The sequence below is a fragment of the Molossus molossus genome, unplaced genomic scaffold, assembly GCF_014108415.1.
Source record: "Molossus molossus isolate mMolMol1 unplaced genomic scaffold, mMolMol1.p scaffold_m16_p_11, whole genome shotgun sequence".
In the NCBI taxonomy this organism is placed as follows: Eukaryota; Metazoa; Chordata; class Mammalia; order Chiroptera; family Molossidae; genus Molossus; species Molossus molossus.
In genome coordinates, this window is record NW_023425346.1 from 69,110,950 (window position 1) to 69,132,657 (window position 21,708).

Here is a 21,708-nt window from a genome sequence, read left to right on the forward strand (position 1 = left end):
TTCTGTCTACTACAAAAATTTCACCGGTGGACACTACCTCCATCTAGAAAACTCTTCTTCCAAAACCCAACATAGCCACATGCACTTCTTCAGTTTCCTACACTAATTGGCTAAGAAAATAAAAGCCTGGATTTGTCTACCAAGCTGTGTGGACACACTGCACCCCGAGAAAAGCATGCCTTCGCGCTCACTGTGCTGAGGCACGGGAACACCAGCCCTGGACGCTCTCGGGTGGCGTGGGTGCTTGGTCCAGCACTCTGCTCCCAGCTCTGTGTTTCACTGATAAAGGCTGTCATTTGTTGGAGAGCTGCAGGCTTCTCCCTGTCAGCTCAGGTTTGTGTGCAGATACGTCATGTGTGTAAAGCACGCTGAAGCCACACTAACAGATGTCCACGGAACAGGAGATACAGATGTCATAGTTAAAGCATCTCAGAAACAGAGTCATTTGCCGAGGCATTCTGAAGGGCCTAATGACAAATGTAAATATTTATGATTGCCATAAGGTTGATTGGGTTACACACGATTGGCCTCCAGATTCTGTCGAGCCCGAGAATGGAAGTATTCCTGCGTAGGAAACGAAACCTCTTGACATAGTGTGATTCAAAGGGATGTATTTAAAAAGGTCACCAGTCCCTCAATATTGTCATTGTTGGCTTTTGCCGTAATGGTACCTTCATTTCCTTGTGTGGTAAAGACTGCAAAACCCAGAGGAGGGCCACGGAAAGGATGATGGAAGTAGATAAAGGCACTACAGAAAAAACTCCTTTTCTCCTAATCTTGTGTAGGACTTCACTGGATTATGAAGACATAACTCTACGTAGATAAAAATGTAAACAGCATGTTTTCCTAAATAGCATTCTCCATTCATTTGGAAGCAAGAGGACTGATCCAAATTACCGAATAACTCCTGTTCTCCCATATCTGAAGTCTACCATATTAGATGTGTTTTAGAAAAATTGGTGTATATTTAAAATGATATACCTTGATTTGAATCTCCTTATTGATTTTCACTACAATTTTAGGATTTGAAAATATCAGCCCTGAAAATTTATTTAAAAATCACCTTGGAGGATTCTGATGGTCACTCCACCTGCTCCGGATGAGAAAGCCCCTCCCCAGACGCTGCAGCCCCCCGACTTCCAGCGCCCAGAGCCTTCGCCATTCTCCTTCCTCCCAGCATGGACCCCACGGCATCATACTCCACCAATCACTGCTCCTCCCCGTGGATCGTCAACAAATGCCTGGGTCATTTCCCACTATTTCTTGAGAAATTGTTCCCAAGTCGCTTCCAAAACTTCACATCTTGAATCATATTTCAGATGATATCTAATCCTCTCTGCTATAGACTGGATATTTATCCCCCCAAAATCATATTTTAAAGCCTATGTCATGGTATTAGGAAGTGGGGCTGAGCCCTCATTAATAAGATTAGTTTCCTTACAAAGAGACCCTGGAGGGTCCCACTGCCCATTTGACCACGTGAAGTCACAGCAAGACGGCGGGTTCTATGAACCAGGCAGCAGGGCCACCGTAGACGCCACATCTGCGGGCACCTTGATCCTGGATGTTCCAGCCTCTAGCGCTGGGTGAAATCCGTTGTTTATGAGCCATCCAGACTATCTATTCTGTTCTAGCAGCCCAGACTCAGACAAGCCTCTACCCTGCCTAAATTTGCCTTCTTTCTTCTTTTAACAAAACTTGGTAGCCTTTCTGGTGTGGCTCAGCAGTTAAAGCATCAGCCCACAGACTGAAGGGTCATGGGTTTGATTCCTGGTCAAGGACATGTACCTGGGTCGCAGGTTCAATCCCCATATCTGGTCAGGGTTTTGCAGAAGGCAGCCAATCGATGTGTCTCTCTCACATTGATGTTTCTCTCTCTCTCTCTCTCTCTCTCTCTCTCTCTCTCTCTCTCCCTCTCCCCTCCCTCCCTCCCACTCTATCTAAAAATCAATGAAGAAATAAAACAAAAAACCGAAAACTTGGTGACTTCTACTTTTTTCAGCTCCTCTGCAAAGCTTTCCATAATCCTTCCAGCTCGGTGCTTTTCCAACTTTATTTCAAGTCATTTGGACATCTTACTAAAATGCAGATTCTGATTCAGCAGGATAAGGCTTGAGATACTGCATTTCTAACAAGCTCTAAGGTGCTGCTGGTCTTGCTGCTCCTCAAGTACACACTGAGTAAGAAGGTTCTCACTCTAAATTCATATTGGGCAGGGCAGGTACTATGCATGATTTATTCATCTTTTTTTTTTTTATCCTCACCCGAGGACATTTTTCCATTTTTTGTACAGATAGAGTGGGAGGGAGAGAGAGAGAGAAACATCGACATGAAGGGACACATCGAGTGGCTGCCACCCGCACGACCAACCAGGGCCGGGGACAAACTGCAACCGAAGTACGTGCCCTTAGCGGGAACCAAACCCGGGTCTCTCCGGACCGCAGGCCGATGCTCTAACCGCTGAGCCAAACTGGCCAGGGCGATTTATTCATCTTTTATCTCCAGTGAATCACAGGGTACTTGACACAAGAAATATTTATTGAGTAAATGACTGACTGAATGAATAAATGTGTAACATCTACTCTGGCACTTAGAAAATTCTACTTAAAATAGAGTAGTTTGGGATGCATTTTTTCTTTGACTGAAATTTAGGTGAGGGCAGGTATCGTATTGTGTTCTTTATATCTTGAAAAGGCTATATTTGCCCTTTTCCACAGAATATAGGCACTCAATATAAATGTTGATTAAGCAGTCAATTGATAAAATGACTAAATAAGTAACAGGCAAAGGAGGGGCATCGGGTGTAGCCTGCACATGAGCCACCTAGACAGGGGTCATTTGACAGCTGGCCATACAACAGACAGAAAAGGCAGAGTGAGGGGCAGCAATATTAAAATGCGCCACCAGAAAAAAAGGCCCTTTGTAGACACAGACACACTCTAATGAGAAAAGTGCTTCGGTTAGTTAAAATGCCAAGCCAGTGGTTGACATGCTTGGGAATAAAACCAAGCATTATTACAGTGGTAGACAGATGGTACATTTTTTTTCTTAATTCAAAGCTTCACTTTTGTAAATAACAATGGAAATTGAACAACTGGCACATACCAAGCTTTGCAGACTGCACTGAGGGTTTTCAGAAGTGAATTTCCTCAACAATTTCAGTCTTGGGCATATTTACATGCACACTTACTTGTAGTATTATCCAGTATTTCATATCTGTGTGTTATTTTCTTACTCAGGCTGCAGCCACCCAGGGGTGGGGACCTTATCTATGCATCCAGTAGGCGCACAGTGAGTGATACTTGTTGAAGACATACTCTATTTAGAAGGACTTGGATGGCACACCATTCTGGTTCCAGATGTGGATCTGGGGTTAAGGAGAGAGGAGCAAGGAGGGGTCAGGGAGTGGAATTTGAAGCATGTAACTTGAATGGATTCCCAGACTAGAGAAGGACTTCACATACATTGGATAGGGAGTTCTTTCTTTCTTTTTCTTTAATGACATCCCCAGAAGATGAACTAGCTTAGAATCCTACCAGTGACTAATTCTTAAATAACATCATGTCATGGAAATAGATGAGAACTGTGGTGCCCTAAAGCTCTCAGAACCACTTCCCCAAACATTGACTCTGCCATCACATTACAAGTAAGCCAGACACAAACCATTTCTCAGCAGGGGCCGTGAACCACTATACTCTGATTATTATATTTGCCATAAAAGTAGTTAAGATGTCGATTCATAAAAATATAGGGTATATTTATATGTGTATGTATATATAACATACATATATATATATATATATATATATATAAGGTGCAAATAACTATATGGTTTAAAATATACCTATAATGCTTAGGATTCATGGTTTACTCTATTAACTACCTATTCTATAATTACTTAGACAATTAGGCTTTGATTCGGCTTAAAAGGATTCTGCAAGAACACAGAAGCTTCTCATACAAAGAGTATTTAAAATGGAATCAAATTAGCAATCTGTATCTTGAAATTATACATAACATTTAGCTTCATTTAAAATTAGAGTGCCAGAAAAAGCAGATTTCCGTGGCATTTTCATTATGCAGAGAGGTAAACAACACATAAATAAGAGGTACATGAACACGAAATTAACAGCATGATAATTGCTTTCCTCCTAGAGTGTGTACGATATTAAATCCTCAAATAAACACTTACTTAACCTCATTCGCACATACGCGTGCTGCTTTTATCAAAAGCGGTGTTCCTGGCACACTCAAACCAAGGCAGCTTCACCAGTGAGGTCCAAGGTCCTCAGAATTCACTGCCATCCCCTGGAAACCTCAGGGTGATTTCTTTGCAAGCTCGAGTATCGGAGATGCGTTCGAGAACCAGTGGGAATTTAGAAGTCACTACAGAATGCATTTCACATATCATTACGGCTTTGCGTGTGACATCACACCTAACTCCTCTGCTGGTTCTTTGGGAAGCCACATCCAAATCTGCACAGCTACCAGGGGCGGACTGCCACCCCGCTGAGCCCAAGGCCAGGCTCGCCCTCTCTGTACAGACAACCACTGACTTGTTTTACAACAGTTATGCAGGAAACCTTTCGACCTGATTTCTGCTGAATTTTTCTTCTCTGCAGTAAGCAGAAATTCTTTTATGTCTTCTCCTTACAGCTATTTATTACAGCCAAAGTCTATCTTGTGCTCTGGGCCCAGCTTTGCCCTAAATTTAACCCCAAGTAATGGTTTCTCCATCTTACTCAGACCCTGAAACTGACTCATTTATAACCAAGGCTTCTTGTACTATGGAGTTTTCCAGTAAGCAAGGGTTAAAGGGTCAGCGATAATGTCACCTCTACTGTGAGGGTGAAACTGGCAGAGTTCAGTTATTTGTTGTAACCTGATAAAAAAGTCTCATCATTTCCCACAAACGTACTCCAAGGCAAGGTTCAGACACACGACTTGTGTACACACGACACTCTCTTTCCTAGCAGGGAGTGTCAACCCCTTCCCTGGAAGCCAGTGACCAAAAACGAAAAATAAAACAATTATGAATGAGGTCCAAAGGAAAGGAAATCTTGTCATCTCAAATAAGCACCTCCAAAAATGATTCAATTCTATTGTTCCAGTGATGAAATTAGTATGTCTTTGTTGATCTAAGCTTAAATTGGACACAATGGGTACCTTCAAGCCTGAGGCTTTTACGCCATTATCGGAGCCTCTGTCAGTGAGTGCTGTAAGCTAATTACATTTGATGCAGCAAATCAACAAAACCACTGCTGGTTATGACCTCTGCCAAGAGCACTAGCGAGCTAGACAAATGGAGCTTAAGATGCTATTAGTTGTTCTGTCGCAAAGTTCCAGATACAGCCCGACAGGAGGCTGTTGCATGGCCTGGGCATGCAGCCTCCAGATGGCATTCTGTATTGGCTTGTGGCAAAGCTCACAGGGATACTGGCACATTTTCTCTGTCAAAATGAAAGTTTTCCAATTACAAGGAGATAATGTGAGGAGATGCAAACTTAATCTCTTGAACAAAAGCTTGCAAGCTGTGTGACAGCCATTTCGGGGGACAGATTTCACTATCATCCAATTGATTTAAACATTGTAGATCCCAAAATGGGCTATCTTTCCTAATAAAACAGAGGAATCGACTGCAGTTGATTTAATTTCCTGGAACAGTGTTGTAATACTTTCACCATCTAAGGGAGGCTTCTTTTAAGTGAGTGTTTTTCCACTGAATTGAACTCTTGTGATTTTTTTCCCCCTAATGTATAAACAGGTACAAAGCAGCAATTTTTTTCCTTTTAGTCAAACACTTTTAGAGACTTAAATGAAGGATTCAGGGGTGATGTTATAACAGACCACTGCTGGATATCAGATCATAGACGTTCATTAGCAAGACTATACATGTTGAATGATAAGAAAGCACTATTATCATCAAAACCTGTTAGCTAGGCCTGGCCCATGTGACTCAGTTGGTTAGGCCTTGTCCCATACACCAAAAGGTCTCCAGTTTGATTCCGGATCAGAGCACACACCCAAGTTGCGGGTTTGATCCCGGACAGGGAGCGCACAGGAGGCAGCCAATTGATGTTATCATATCGATGTCTCTCTCTTCTCATTTCCTCTCTCTAAAAAAAATCAATAACAACTATTAAAAAAAAAAACACGTTGGCTAAAATGTTTGCTTCTTCATTTTCTAACCTGATGAGCACTAGTAAAAATGACATATGGAACTATCAACAGCTATGGAAATGAGGTGACATGCCTCAACACTTGTCCAAAAATAACTGCCCCATTAAAGCAAGTCAGTGATACTTTGTGGCAAGGTTACTTCTCAGAAAGATGTGGATTGGCCACGTGACATGAACATGCTGTGACAAAGCAGGAGAACCAGAACATAGCCACTTTGTCAAATCCAGCAGAGACACAACACAGTGACCACACTCCTATAGGGAATAAGCTGTACAGAACTACAGCAGAGCAGCTGCAAATAATCATGCAATTCCAATGGAAGCAAAGATCTTTCAATAGTTATACTGGATTCATTTTTCTGTGTGAGATTTAAGATACATTAACTAATCAAAAATTTCTGAGCACAGATTCGAAATATTAAAGAGGTAAGGTAGACTTCCAAAATTTAATTAAGCTAACCCACAAACAGAAAATGCTTTTCCATCACATTCCAAAACCATTTAAAATATACATTTTACTCATTGAGATGAAGACCAGTGATATGAGTTGGTATAAAACACCAAATTGCAGTCAACAGAGTAAAACTGTAGTCAGCAGACGCCTTTTGTCGTTGCCATAGAAAGTAGCTAGGAAATTGTTGTTTCTTTGCTGAACATTCAGTCAGCTAAATAAAGCAGGATTATAAATTTTAAGTAGTCTCAACTGTAACATTGTAGGATCTGTAAATCAGTCAGAAACAAAAGCAAGACCTTCAAATCACTCAGAAAACAGACTCCTATAGAAGAGTTAACATTTTCAAGCAATGAGCGTTTTTAAAAGTCTCAACATCAACATAAAGTGGTCTATAACAGCTGCTGCAAAGCTCAACATCAATTTTATGTCAGCTCAACTGCTAAACAGCAATCACAATGATATCCCTTAGGAGGCATTTAAGGGCCCAAGTGTCTAGCAATTCAAAAACTGAGCAGAAAATCAAAACTAATTCCTGTTCTGTTTACAAAATTATTTCTCCCTATGTTCTTGTACCACCACCTAGTGGCTACATAGCTCTCAATCTGCCCATTAATAGAAAACAAATAGTAGCTGTTGTGATATTTAAAAATGGAAAGGAGAAAGACAGGAGGGGAAAAACAAGGAAAAAAGGGAGAGAAAAACAGAGATGAAAGAATATAAAAAGAAAAACAGAAAAAGAAGAAAGTAAAACCAACAAAAACAAGTACACACATAATTTTCAGGTCTTAAGATCTATGTCCTCATACAATTCATAGAATGTTATCATCTAAACTTAAAACATTATTTAAAACCATTTTGCACCCAGTCGGTGTGGCTCAGTGGATTGAGCATTGTCCCAGGGACTGAGAGGTCCCGGTGCGATTCCCCGTCAGGGTACAAAGGCGTGCAGGAAGCAGCCAATAGATGTATCTCTCTGACATTGATGTTTTCTCTCTCTCTCTCCCTTCCTCTCTCTCTGAAAAAATCAATAAAGACATATTTTTAAAAAACCATTTTGCTATGTGCATTTACCAAGTACATAAAATTCTACAGTTGACAAAACTGCCTGTTCAAAAAAATTAAAAGGTGTGTTTCTAGGAATCTATCCTACAGATATATTTACCTATGCAGATGAAATGACATATGTACAAAATTAGACAATTACTTGTAATAGCATTATTGTTGATCAGTAGAGCTATTTACACATAAATTATGGCATAAAGAATGCAACACGTCTTGGTTCTGCTGTCGAACACTCCATATTTGGTGAAGCGGAGGGGAAAGCGAGATGTAATAGAACGTGTGTTGCATATTACTAGTACTTGTACAAAAAAAGTTTTCTTTTACATGTATAGTCTCTCTAGACAGACAAAACGTTGGAAAAACTAGCTCCAGAGGGGAACTGGGTGAGCTGGAAGCCAAGGTGGGAAGGACATTTTGTACTTTAAACCACAGAGATGTACTCCCCATTCGAAACTAAATAAACCCATTTTAAACCTAAAAATTAGTACATGATTAAGAGAAACTATTACGTGATTATTTTTAATCAATGCAATTGATTAAAACATAAGATTATTTTAATCAATAAAACTACCACTGAATTTTTTCATTTGAAGAAATATTTGTCTCATTGAATTAAATGTAAATTTAATATAACTGTTAAAAATATGAAGTTTCAATTTTTCTCTATAAAAAGAAATACAGTAGTCCAATAAATTATTTGCAAAAGGCATAAAATTAAAGTAATACAATACTAACATCATTTCACTCGCACAGTTTGACCAGCCCTGCAAACCCGGACTGAGGACTGTCCTCCCTGGGGGACTCTGGGTGTTTCAGCCCCTCCGCTCCGGGCTGAACACCTTGGACAATGAGACAGGTACATTGGGCAGTGTTAGTTGCTCACCAGATATCTAAAGGTAGAAAATTCAAGAACTGTTAGAAGGTAAAAAGAAGCAGGGAAGAAGTATACATTATTTAAAAGAGGAGAAATAAGACCAGGACCTTTAGGACTCAGCTCAATCTCCACGAAGAACTGTGCCTTCAGATGCTAGCCATTGTCTTCCCAGTGAGACCACACCCATAGCCACAGGGAGAGGTAATACAACTGGCAGAAGAATAAGGTCTATTGGACATTTTTGTGTTAAAATGTTCATTTGTGCCCTGGCCGGTTTGGCTCAGCTGCTAGAGTGTCAGCTGAAGGACCAAAGGGATGCAGGTTCGATTCTGGTACCTGGGTTGCAGGTTCGGTGAGGGAGACAACCAACCAATCAATTTGTCTCTCACATCAATGTTTCTCTCTTTCCCCTTCCTCTCTTCCACTTTCTCTATAAATCAATGAAGACCTATCCTTGGGTGAAGATTAACAGACAAAATAATGTTCATTTGTCAAATACAGACATTTAATATACACCATGATTTCTGTACTCTTGACTTTGCTGTTCATTATTTTGGGAACTTCACAAAATGAAAATCTCTGAGAAATCCTAGAGAAAACTCTGAGCAGTCCAGGGATGCTAAAACTAGGGTTAGAAAGGGGAAAAAAAGACTCAACAGGTTTTGGATCATGAGATCTGTGGAAGCTGAGGTCATGGGACAGAGAAGCGCATTGAGAATACCAAGGAAAACAGCCCAGCATGAAGGAGGCACAGATGAGGAAATGCTTCTACCATTCACCACCCGACTAAAGAGAATGCATCGAAACGCTTGACTTTTGTTTCAGGACCTGATAAAAACTTTCTAACATTGATAGGTCTCTTTTCTTCTTTTGTTGATATTCATGTTATTTACTTGACTGAGCCATAGGGCTCCCAGATATTTGGTTCAATATTATTCTGGGTGTGTCTGTGAGGGTGTTTCTGGATGAGAATAATATTTGAATCTGTAGGCTGAATAAAGCAGATTGCCCTCCTCAGTTGGGTGGGCCTCATCCAATCACTTGAAGGCCTGATAAAGTCAAAGGCTGAATTTTATTCTGTGCTCTTTCTGCAGCAATTGATACAATCATGTGACTTCCTTTTTTCTTTTACCAAAATAGTGGACTACACTGATTAATTTTCAGCTATTGAAACAGCCTTGCATACTTGGAATGAAACCCACTTGGTCATAATGAATTCTTTGTAGATATTGCTGAATTATATTTGTTAATTATTTTTGTGTCTATATTCGTGAGAGGTACTGGTCTAGTTTTCTTTTCTTTTCTTTTTTGTTCTTTCTGTGGTTTGGGTATCAGGTTATTACTAGCTTTATATAAGTAAATTGGAAGTGTTCCTTTATCTCTTTTCTGGAAGAGATTGTGTAGAAGTGGTGTGAATTCTTCTTTAAATATTTGGTAGAATTTTCTTGTGAAAATATTTGAAGCTGGAGATTTCTGTTTCACGAAGTATTTTAATTATTAATTAAAAGTTCTTAATAGTCATAGGAGAATTCAAATTATCTATTTTTTATTGGGTGAGATGTAGTAGCTTGTGATTTTTGAAGAATTTGCCCATTTTATCTAACTTGTCAAATTTATGTCTGTAGTATTGAGTCTCTTATTGTTCTTTTGATGTCTGTAAAATGTGTAGTGGTATCTTATTTTCCATTTCTGATATTAGTGATTTTAGTCTTTTTTTTTTTTTTTTGTCAGTATTACTAGAGATTTGTAAATGTTGATCTCAAGAAACGAGCTCCTATTTTCACTGATTTTTTTTTCTACTCTTTTCTGTTTTCAATGATATTGATTTCTACTTCTATCTTTATTATTTTTCTTCTGCTTGCTTTGGTTTATTTTGTCCTTCTTTTTTACTTTCTTCAGGTGGGAGCTTAGATTATTGATTTGATACCATTCCTCTTTTCCAAAACATTCAAATACTGTATAAATATTTAGTGCCATAACTTTCAGCATTGTTTTAGCTGTATCATAGTCCTAATACTTTGCATATTTATTTTCACTCAGTTTAATATATTTTTAATTTCTCCTAAGACTTCCTCTTTGAGCCTTTGATTATTTAAAAGTGTAGTGTTTAGTTTCTGATTATTTGGAAATGTTCTGATTTCTCTGTTATTGATTTCTAGTTTGATACTATTGTGGTCAGAAAACACACGCTGTATGATTGCAGTTCTATAAATGTGTTCAAGTTTGTCTTACGGTAGTGGATTGTTTTATCTTGGTAAATAGTCTGTGGGCATTTGAAAAGGATATGCATTCTGTTAGTGTTGGGTAGAATGTTGGTCAAATGTCAGGGAGCTCCTGTTGGTTGATGGTGTTGTTGAGTTATTTTATATATTTGCTGATTTTCTTTGTAGCTCTCTCAGTTGGTAAGATAAGGGAGTCTAAGTCTCTAACTCCAATTGTGGATTTGTCTATTTCTCCTTTCAGTTTTATTGGCTTTTGCTTCACATATTTGTATCTCTATTGTTTGGTGTATACATATTTAAGGTTACTCTGTCTTTTTTATCATTATATAATGTCCCACGCTGTATCTAGTAATTGTCTTTGATCTAAAGTCTAGTTTTCCAATATTAATAGCCACTCCTGTTTTCCTTTAATAATGTTAGCACAATATGTATTTTTCCATTGTTTTACTTTCAACCTGCCTATATCATTACATTTTAAGTGAGTTTCTTACAGGCAATAAATAGTGGATAATTTTTTTTAATCTATTTTGCCAATTTTTGTCTTTTAATTGGTGTATGTATAACTTTATATTTAGTGTAAGTATTGATATGTTAAGGTGTAAGTATGCCTTTTATTTCTTGTTTTGTTTGTTCTGTTTTTCATGTTTTCCTTTCCCTGCCTTTCTGAGTTACGTCAACATTTTTTAGAATCGTATTTTGATTCATCCACCATGTTTCTGAGTGTAACTCTTTGCATATTATCTTAGTGATGGCTTTAGGTATTACATTACATATACACATAATGTATCACTGCTTACCACCAGTGCCAACCTTTCACCAGTCTAAGTACAAAAAACTTACCTCCCTTCACACCCCTTTCTTTTCCTCTGTTTGTAACTGTCTTAAATATTTCCTCTACATACCTTTCTAACTTCAGACAGTGTTACTACTTTTGCATCAACAATCAAACATAATTTAGAAAACTCAAGAAGAGAAGAAAATCCTATGTTATGTACCTATTTTTCGGGCTATGGAAAAGCTCCTGATCCGGACGCATCCAGCATCTCCAAAGGCAGGGGCAGGTCATGGACTCTGATTGAAAGTTAAGATGATCTCATGGAGCTGAAGGCTGAGAGGGATGAGTCTGACCTAAGTTACATGGAATATGTTCTACAGTCTTTAGACAAAAAACAGAAAAGCAAAGATGAATCGGTTAGGATTTTGAGGGACTGCAGTACAGAGAAATGCATAAGAGGATCGTTGATGTGAGGCACGTTGGTTCAAGGATTTAACTTTTAATAGTAATGTAAGAGATGCCATGCTGATGGTTAGGTCCACATTAAACACAGCTGCGATCTTCTTTCACACAAGCCAAAGAGGAAAGAAATGTCTGGGAGAGAAGCTGCAATAGTAGAAAGTAGTAAGGCCTCCATCTAGGGTTCTAATCCCTGAAGACAGAGTTGTTTTCTCATTCTTATTCTGCCCTGACTTTGCTGTATTGTCTTGGACAGGTTATTTCATTTCTAGTCTTGTGTTCCCATGTCTATAAAAATGAGGGTAATTATACCTCTCTCACATGGTTATGCAGATAATTAAATAAGAGAACGTATGTAAATGTAAAAGCCAAATCATGTGGGACAAGAAGTCATGAATATTAGTTGCTTCCAGGGAGCAGTTTAAAGGACATGAGGTCTTAAGTGACTCTTCCTGGCAGGGGGGTTTCATCTCTCATCACAGGGGAAGGAGGGGAGAAAAGAGAGGGGGGAAGAGATGAGGGGGAGGGGAAGAGGCAGGGGGAGGGGGGAGAAGAGGGAGGGAAGGAGGGAAGGAGAGAACCCTGATCACCCAGAAATAAAATGACTGCCATTTAGAAAAGGAATGTAAATAGAGTGTCCAAGTTAGTGAAGTAGAGAATTGAGCTACAGGAACAAGTGAGGAGGAAGAGCTAGAGAAAATGTTTTTGTTATATTCCTTGTTTGTCATTGTATGTGTAATACAGTTAATTTTTTAAACTTTTTTTTTATTGTTGACACTATTCCAGATGTCCCCATCCCCCCTCCTTTGCCCACCCCAACCCAGCCCTGCTCCCCCTCCCTCTGGCCATCACCTCATTGTTGTCTGCCTATGGGTTATGCATGTATGTTCCATGGCTACTCCCTTCACCCTCTGTCATCCAGCCCCCTCTTCCTCCCTCCCCTCCGACAGCTGGCAGTAATAAGGTTAATTTTTAATATGGACTTTAACAGCTGGCGCGCGAATTTCTCTTAGCGAGAGGACTGTCTGTTCAGGAGGATGTCCCGCTTGTGCTCCTTCCCGCTCGTGTGCCTGCCTTCCCGCTCGTGCTCCTTCCTTCCCGCTCGTGCTCCTTCCTTCCCGCTCGTGCGCCTGCCTTCCCGCTTGTGCGCCTTCCCGCTCGTACGCCTTCCTTCCCGCTCGTGCTCCTTCCTTCCCGCTCGTGCTCCTTCCTTCCCGCTCGTGCTCCTTCCTTCCCGTCTTCCTTCCCGCTCGTGCGCCTTCCTTCCAGCTCGTGCGCCTGCCTTCCCGCTCGTGCGCCTTCCCGCTCGTACGCCTTCCTTCCCGCTCGTGCTCCTTCCTTCCCGCTCGTGCGCCTTCCTTCCCGCTCGTGCTCCTTCCTTCCCGCTCGTGCTCCTTCCTTCCCGCTCGTGCTCCTTCCTTCCCGTCTTCCTTCCCGCTCGTGCGCCTTCCTTCCAGCTCGTGCGCCTGCCTTCCCGCTCGTGCGCCTTCCCGCTCGTACGCCTTCCTTCCCGCTCGTGCTCCTTCCTTCCCGCTCGTGCGCCTTCCTTCCAGCTCGTGCTCCTTCCTTCCCGCTCGTACGCCTTCCTTCCCGCTCGTGCTCCTTCCTTCCCGCTCGTGCGCCTTCCTTCCAGCTCGTGCGCCTTCCCGCTCGTACGCCTTCCTTCCCGCTCGTGCGCCTTCCTTCCCGCTCGTGCTCCTTCCTTCCCGCTCGTGCGCCTTCCTTCCCGCTCGTGCTCCTTCCCGCTCGTGCGCCTTCCTTCCCGCTCGTACGCCTTCCTTCCCGCTCGTGCTCCTTCCTTCCCGCTCGTGCGCCTTCCTTCCCGCTCGTGCGCCTTCCTTCCCGCTCGTGCGCCTTCCCGCTCGTACTCCTTCCTTCCCGCTCGTGCTCCTTCCTTCCCGCTCATGCGCCTTCTTCCCGCTCGTGCGCCTTCTTCCCGCTCGTGCGCCTTCCTTCCCGCTCGTGCGCCTTCCTTCCCGCTCGTGCTCCTTCCTTCCCGCTCGTGCTCCTTCCCGCTCGTGCTCCTTCCCGCTCGTGCTCCTTCCCGCTCGTGCTCCTTCCTTCCCGCTCGTGCTCCTTCCTTCCCGCTCGTGCTCCTTCCCGCTCCTGCGCCTTCCCGCTCGTGCGCCTTCCTTCCCGCTCGTGCGCCTTCCTTCCCGCTCGTGCTCCTTCCTTCCCGCTCGTGCTCCTTCCTTCCTGCTCCTGCGCCTTCCCGCTCATGCTCCTTCCTTCCCGCTCGTGCGCCTTCCTTCCCGCTCGTGCGCCTTCCTTCCCGCTCGTGCTCCTTCCTTCCCGCTCGTGCTCCTTCCCGCTCGTGCGCCTTCCCGCTCATGCTCCTTCCTTCCCGCTCGTGCGCCTTCCTTCCCGCTCGTGCGCCTTCCTTCCCGCTCATGCTCCTTCCTTCCCGCTCGTGCGCCTTCCTTCCCGCTGGCTGCCCCGCAGGACTCAAGACGCCAGGGGACTGGGAAGCTGCTCTGAGATAAAGGGAGGGATTTCTCGTCTGTTTTTTCCCTTCTGGATAAAAAGGGGCAAAGATGTGTTAAGGTCAGAGGGAAGCTGGGAGGAGGTGGGGGGCCAGTCGTCTGGGTCCTGGAGCAGCCCACAAAGTGCAGATGCTGTTTTGAGGTATTTGCTCTGCTGTAATGGAAACTATTCTCCATCTCCCACTGAGTTCAGTGCCGGCTGACTGTCTCATGGATGCTACATGAGGACGTTTGCTCTCAGTCTAACTGCACAGACTTCATTTCTGCAATATGACTTCTCCTTTCTTTCCTGCTGATTCAAACCGGCCTCATCCAGCACCCAGACTCACCTGCCTCTCCTCCTTGCACATTTACCCCCTTCATCATTAAGCCCTCAGAACAAGGTTCTGATCAACATCAAATACCTTAGGAACAAAGGCTTGGGTCTACTGACCACAAGACAGTTTTAATCAAACTAAAAGTAACATGTAGGCCTCAGTTGTGTGCCAGCTCCAGACCCGGAAAAGCAGTGAAACCAGATGGATGACACCATGGCTGACATCAGGAACAGATGCAGGGATCACCCCCTTCCCTTGCCCAGACCAATCAGTAGAGACCCTGATCCTGACCCTGACCAGACCCCAACCCCCTCACTCACCATGATTAATGCTTTCTCCCCAATTGACACCGCCCCCCGAAAGTCATTGGGAAGCCAGGTCTCCTAGTATTAGCTCCCCTGTTACTCTAAGTGTGGGTCACTTCCTAAACACAAATCCTTACTTTTTTGGCTGAAAGCACCTGTTTCTGTTTTATTGGGCTTTGATGTGTGCAGACAAACAGACCCCCTTTTGTCTGGTAATATCAGGAGCATATACTTTAAGATTCCGGGGTGGAAGGTGCAGGTGTGCCCCACAGTCTCAAGGAATCTAGTGGTTTTCAATGAATTCCTTCTTTCAACCTTATTTCTCCCTCCTCAATGCCAGTATTTTACCACAACTATTTCTCAACACATCATCTACCAAATGCACTTCTTCATCATTACCAGGGGTATTAGCACTGTCTTCTCCCACTTCCTGCTCCCTGTTTAATTTCCATGCAAGGTTCACCTTGTGGAAGTAGCCTCTTCTTCCACCAAGCCTTCCTGATCCCTCCCCTTGTAGGACCTATGTGTGTGTCGTTAATTTGACGATGAACCTTTACCTTTTCATACGCATACACCTTAGCCCCTAGACCACGTCAGCGATCCATACATTCAGTAAAAGTAACCTATAGCATCGGAGTGTGTCCTTGTTAATGTTGTAGAGACAAACGACTAGGAAGTTGTCTGAGTTATTCAACTTTTCGGCTCAATGTTCAGGCAGAATCACTCATAACATCAAATCTAGTTTTCATTTCTTTGAGGTTTTATGCTAATTCTTTGTCACAATGCTTTGGCTAATACTCCTAAATTAATCTTTATCATAATCATAAGCTACAACACATGTTATTTGGGGAGGGTGGGACTCGGGCTCCAACAGTGAGTGGTAGAGCACCCACCTCTGCTGCGCGTATTTGCCAAATGCTCAGTGAAGCATCTCTTGAAAAGGGCTTCCTATTAGTATGAAGTATCATTTTCTGGGCACAGCATCTTTTTGGCTAAGGGTCTTCAATCTACAACTCACTCCTTTAACATGGATAGGTGCATCCATTTTATTGATCACTCCATAAATGTAAAAATATTGGCGTTTTGGAGCCACAAAGCTGTCTACAGACACATTATGCTTTGCTTTGTCTCGATCACTTTGGGCTTCATGTGACAATGTCCAAGACATTCGAGTGATGATGACATGCTGTGGGACATATTTGCTTCCAGTTTGCTGACTAAGCATTGTGTTCGGGCAGCACAGCACTATAATAGTGCCTTACTTGGGAGGAAAATATTCTTGGCTAAATCCAACAGAAATCACTGCAGACTACAACTACAGAAATGTTAAAAAAAATAATAATGCCATGAAAATGGAACACCAGTGTTTTATGGACTATAAAATACCCCTCTCACCAAAGCACATACACTTTTAACCAGCAAAGGGCACCTCTTAAGAAGGCTGTTGTTCTAAGTCTCTTGACTGCAGCAACGATTACAGGCAAATAAAAAGGCCTTTTTTCTTTTCATGCCCCTGTATATCTCACAATATATGGAAGAAAAATGAACAATTGATAGTTGTAGAAAAAATACTTCCAAGGACCTGTTCTTGCCGGTCACCCTGGAACGAAGCCTCTACTGTCAAGGATACTGAATTGCAACAGTGACCTGTGTACATAGGTCTTGACCAGTTGTTTCAAAGTTAGTGTATATGAAAATCATATTAGACATGTACTGAAATAAAGATTATTGGATCACTTTACAATAATGCATTGGAGTACATTTGGAGTGAGGCCCAAACACCCATATATTAACTATCAAACCAGATGATGAGTTATGGGACCACCTTTTAAGAAATACAGCTTTGAACCTTGGACAACACAGGCCATGTGCTCTCAATAATGAGAAACAGAAATAATGTTGATGAGTCTCCCTCCAATATTGTTCAGGGCCTGAGCCAACCAGGGTATTGAGGCAGTGAGTCATGTCTGAAATAGCATGTTGTACTGGATAGGAAAAGATTTCTAATACAAAAATTTCCACTATGGAAGGTTCAATATAACAAGTTCATAAGACTGACAATTGGTTCAGTACAAGAACATTTGATATTCAGTTTCAAGGCCTGTGCAAATTGATAATTAGCAAAACACTTCAGTGCTATATTTTTGGTGATTCAATTGTGTGGTACATTTCTCTTTAATTAAATAGTCAGCATTTGATGCAAATTGAGAAAGTGTGAGTGGACCGGCTGTTGCAGACACTGGCCCTTATGATAATTATTCATCATTCTGGCATTTCAGTAGACATGATCATTTAAAAAAAATTTTTTTTTCTTTATTGATTTTAGAGAGAGAGGAAGGGAGATAGAAACACCGATGAGAGAGAACATTGATTGGCTGCCTCCTGCATGCCCCCCACTGGGGATTGGGCCCACAACCTGGGCATGTGCCCTGACCAGGAACAGAACTGGCAACCTCTTGGTGCATGGGTCGATGCTCAACCACTGAGCCACACTGGCCAGGCCACAGGGTCATTTTCAGAACTGCGGACTTACAGGTTCTGAGTTTGAACCCTGATTCTGCCAGTTTATCTTTGTAATCTTGGGCAAATTAGTCTCAAATTCTCCTGTATTGAGAGGTGTTTTGTTTTGTTTTGTTTTGTTTTGTTTTGTTTTGTTTTGTTTTAGCAAAATCAAAGAAATCCCATAAGGATATGACAAGGCATAGTAGTAGTGAGTTCTCACCCTTTCTTAGTCTTATACTTCCTTCCTTAGTAATATATCCTCCCCTCTTTTATTGAATTTTTTTGGGTGACACTGGTTAACAAAACTATACAGGTTTCAGGTGCATAGTTCTATAACACATCGTCTATACACTGTCTTGTGTTCACCACCCCAAGTCAAGTCTCTGTCCATCACTATTTATCTCTCCAATACCCTCCTCCACCTCCTCACTCCCTCTGGCAATCACCACCCTGTTGTCCACGTCTATGAGTTTTTTTCTCCTTTTTGCTCAATCCCTCCACCCCACCACCCAGTCCCCCCACTGCCACCTGACACCTGCCTGCTGCCTATCTGAGTCTGTCTGAGTTTTGCTTGTTAGTTGATTTTGTTCATTAGATTCCACATATGAGTGAAATCATATGTAACTTGTCTTTCTCTGACTGGGTTATTTCACTTAGCTTAATGCTCTCCAGGTCCATCTATGCTGTTGCAAAGGGTAAGATTTTCTTTTTTTATGGCCAAGTAGTATTCCACTGTGTAAATGTACCACAGCTTTTTTATCCTCTCATCTACTGATGGGCACTTGGGCTGCTTCCAAATCTTAGCTATTAAAAATAATGCTTTAGCCCTGGCCGGTTTGGCTCAGCGGTTAGAGCTTCGGCCTGCGGTCCGGAGAGACCCGGGTTCGGTTCCCGCTAGGGGCATGTACTTCGGTTGCAGTTTGTCCCCGGCCCTGGTTGGTCGTGTGGGTGGCAGCCACTCGATGTGTCCCTTCATGTCGATGTTTCTCTCTCTCTCTCCCTTCCTCTCTCTCCCTCCCACTCTATCTGTACAAAAAATGGAAAAATATCCTCGGGTGAGGATAAAAAAAAATAATAATAATGCTTTAATGAACATAGGGGTGCATACATTCTTTTGAATTAGTGTTTCAGATTTTTTCAGATATATTTCCATAAGTGGATCACTAGGTTAAATGTCAGTTCCATTTTTGATCTTTTGATGTAACTCCAGACTGCTTTCCACAGCGGATGCTCCAGTTTGTGTTCCCACCAATAGTGCACAAGGGTCCCCTTTTCTCCACACCCTCGCCAACACTTGTCGTTTATTGATTTACTGATGAATATTTCCTGTCTTGATTGATAGTATGACTGCGTAGCATGTCATCCAAACTAGAAGGTTCAGGGTTATTCTTAAAAATCCATCCCCTTCTTTATGTTTCCTATCCAATTAGTCATCAAGTCTATCAATTTTGCTCCTAAAAACCTAACTGCCTGCCACCTAGTCTATCAGTCCTTCATACAACTTGATGACTCCCGATAGTTCAGTTTCTTCCTCATCTGAACCCCGACATAGGAATTCAAGAGTGACCTTTCAACACAAGTTCTGCGTGGAGTCCTGAGCATGGCTGCCATAGTTAACGTACATAATCAATGCCTCTTGTCCTCCTTTGAGGCTCCTAAGGCCATCGTGCGAACAACGCCCATCCCAGCTCACCCCCAGGAAACTGCCCCTCAGGAAGTGGTGATGAATCGCCCCTTTCACAGGTCTTAGGCCAGATAAAATGAAGCCATTGTTTCAACTTGACCAAAAAGAACTTTCCTATGAGTATTCAAAGAGCATCTATGCTAATTAGAAATATAGAGGCCTAGAAAAAGAAATCGAAAGACATTTTCAGAGAAAAAAAATTCTCTAAAAGTATGAAACCCTGAATTATGCATTTAAGACTGAAGAACATTTCAAATGACTTAACTTGAAGTATAGCTACCCTACCTCCTTACCTTGGGTCCACTAAATACTTTATGTTCCTACATGTTAGAAAATCAATACATATTTGGTAAGTGATTTTCAGACATCAATCTATCTGCTATAAACAACAGACCTAGATATTAAAAAAAATACAATTATGCAAAATATAAAGCGACAAAAAACCAGGAAGAATTGTGTTGCCCTATTCTTGCTGTTGCTAATTCCTACCACCAAATTTTGAAGGTGTCATTGTCCATCACTGAGCACAGTTATATACCCAGCAGCAGGGAACTCAGAACTGGTAGGAAAAGAAAGGCCACATGCGTGAGCCCCAAGCATTGGGCCATCGTAAAAGGTCCCGGAGACCTGTCCTCAGGGCTAAACACACTTAGGGCTTAATGATGAGAAGATTTATTCAAACATTTGCCAAACACAAGACAGCTTCGTGATCTTACGACCATGGGTGCTGGGGTTCAGGCGGAGGCATTGATTCCTTCTGCAACATCAGGAGGTGGCTTTTCTGTGACACGTTACTTACTGGCTTAATATTCCATCTTCAGTAGCATTTTTTTTAAAGTTCATTTATGGTTGGAAATGCTTATGCCAAAGAAATAATAAGCCCCCCTACGAGGAATGGAGTGGGTACAGTTAACATGAAATTAGAACTCGAAAAAGAACTAGGCTAGTCAGATTTAGGAACTAGGGCCCCCTTCCTGAAAATCAGGACTATAAGGAGTTTCCTGATATAGTGTACATCCAAAAACCACAACGCCGACATTGAGGGAGCCCCTATGAGCAGGCTATGGCAGTCATGCCACGCTCTTCACAACCGATCCTATTCGAGCCTTCCTGCAGCCCTGTGAAGATGGAGAATTGAAACCACAGAGAGGGTAAGTAATTTACTGTAAAATATATAATAGGAGTAGAGAAATTAGAGGAAGGGGAGGTACTATCTTGATGAAAATTGGGGTAGGAAAAAGCCAATAATGTTCTTAAGGTCTAAAAACAAATTTGTCCTATTTAAACGAAAAGAAATTGAAACTATCAGATGGTCTAAGACAGTATGAATGCAACTTGACCTAGATAATATCTTTTAATTTTAAACTCATAAAAATCTTAAAACATTATCTCTCTACACCAAGTCATCCTAAATGTGGGAATAAATGTAATGTAAATATTTGCTTCCATATATACCCTTAATGCCAATTTTCTTAGCCAAGCATCCCCTTCCCCTCCCCCACAAGAAATGGTGCCAGGGAGGGGGGCATGCTGCTGGCTGGGCGGAGGACCTGGCACACAGCTGGGCAGCACACAGCCTGGCGGGTGAGCGCACACCTGCTTGGAGCGGGCGGGAGAGTGCTCAGGCCGGCTTGGGTTAAGCATGGTACAAAACAACTTCAGAAGCAGGAGAAACTGTGTTCCTGGCTAGCTAGCCCCTTCGATCATCGCTCTGGGGAGTTCAATATCACCAAAAGAAACAGAACCAAAGCCTGGGGTCGCACAGAAGTAGAAGATAACCCCTCAAATGCACTTCTCCACAAGAATGTATTAAGGACACAAAAATGTGTCGGCCAACAGGTTAGATACTGAACATAGAAAAATGCCAATGCTGCTTCCAAAGAGCCTACTTGTAGTCTAGGATGACACAAACAAGATTTACAACAGTCCCCAGCTCAGAGGGGCGGCTGGGAGTGGGAGCAAAAACCGCATCTCATGAAACGTTGGGAAGGTTGGCTCTGCCAGACCTCCCAGCTCCCGCCGCCCGAGGTGTGGGCAGCGGGCCAGGGCCCCAGGCCTGGGCCCAGAAGTCCGTCAGAGGAAGTCAAAGTAGCCAGTTGCACAGAAGAAATATGGCAGTTGAGCCTTCTGAGCAATCACCTGTCCTTTATTTGAACTAGAGAGAAATTTGAGGAAAGAACAAATGAAATAACTAATAATACACACTCCGAATGGCCCCCACGGCTGCTGACCGAGGGAAATAGTATCTGTTACCTAATGCTTTAACAGCAATAACAAGAAGCATTTCTTCATTTTACTTTTTTTTTTTTTTTTTTTAATCCTCATCCGAGGACATTTTTCCATTTTTTGTACAGACAGAGTAGGAGGGAGAGAGAGGAAGAGAGAGAGAGGG

General features: G+C 42.3%; 1 protein-coding gene across 4 annotated transcripts in view; it reads right to left on the minus strand.

The window, feature by feature from the left end:
• Positions 1–11,786: 11,786 nt before the first annotated feature.
• The window catches only part of UBE2E3 (ubiquitin conjugating enzyme E2 E3), a 114,123-nt gene continuing 104,201 nt past the window's right edge, over positions 11,787–21,708 (minus strand). For all 4 annotated transcript variants that reach the window (XR_004958628.1, XR_004958629.1, XR_004958625.1 and 1 more), the window contains one exon: positions 11,787–11,947. The gene's annotated coding sequence lies outside the window, so the exon portion shown is untranslated. The remainder of the gene's footprint in view (positions 11,948–21,708) is intronic.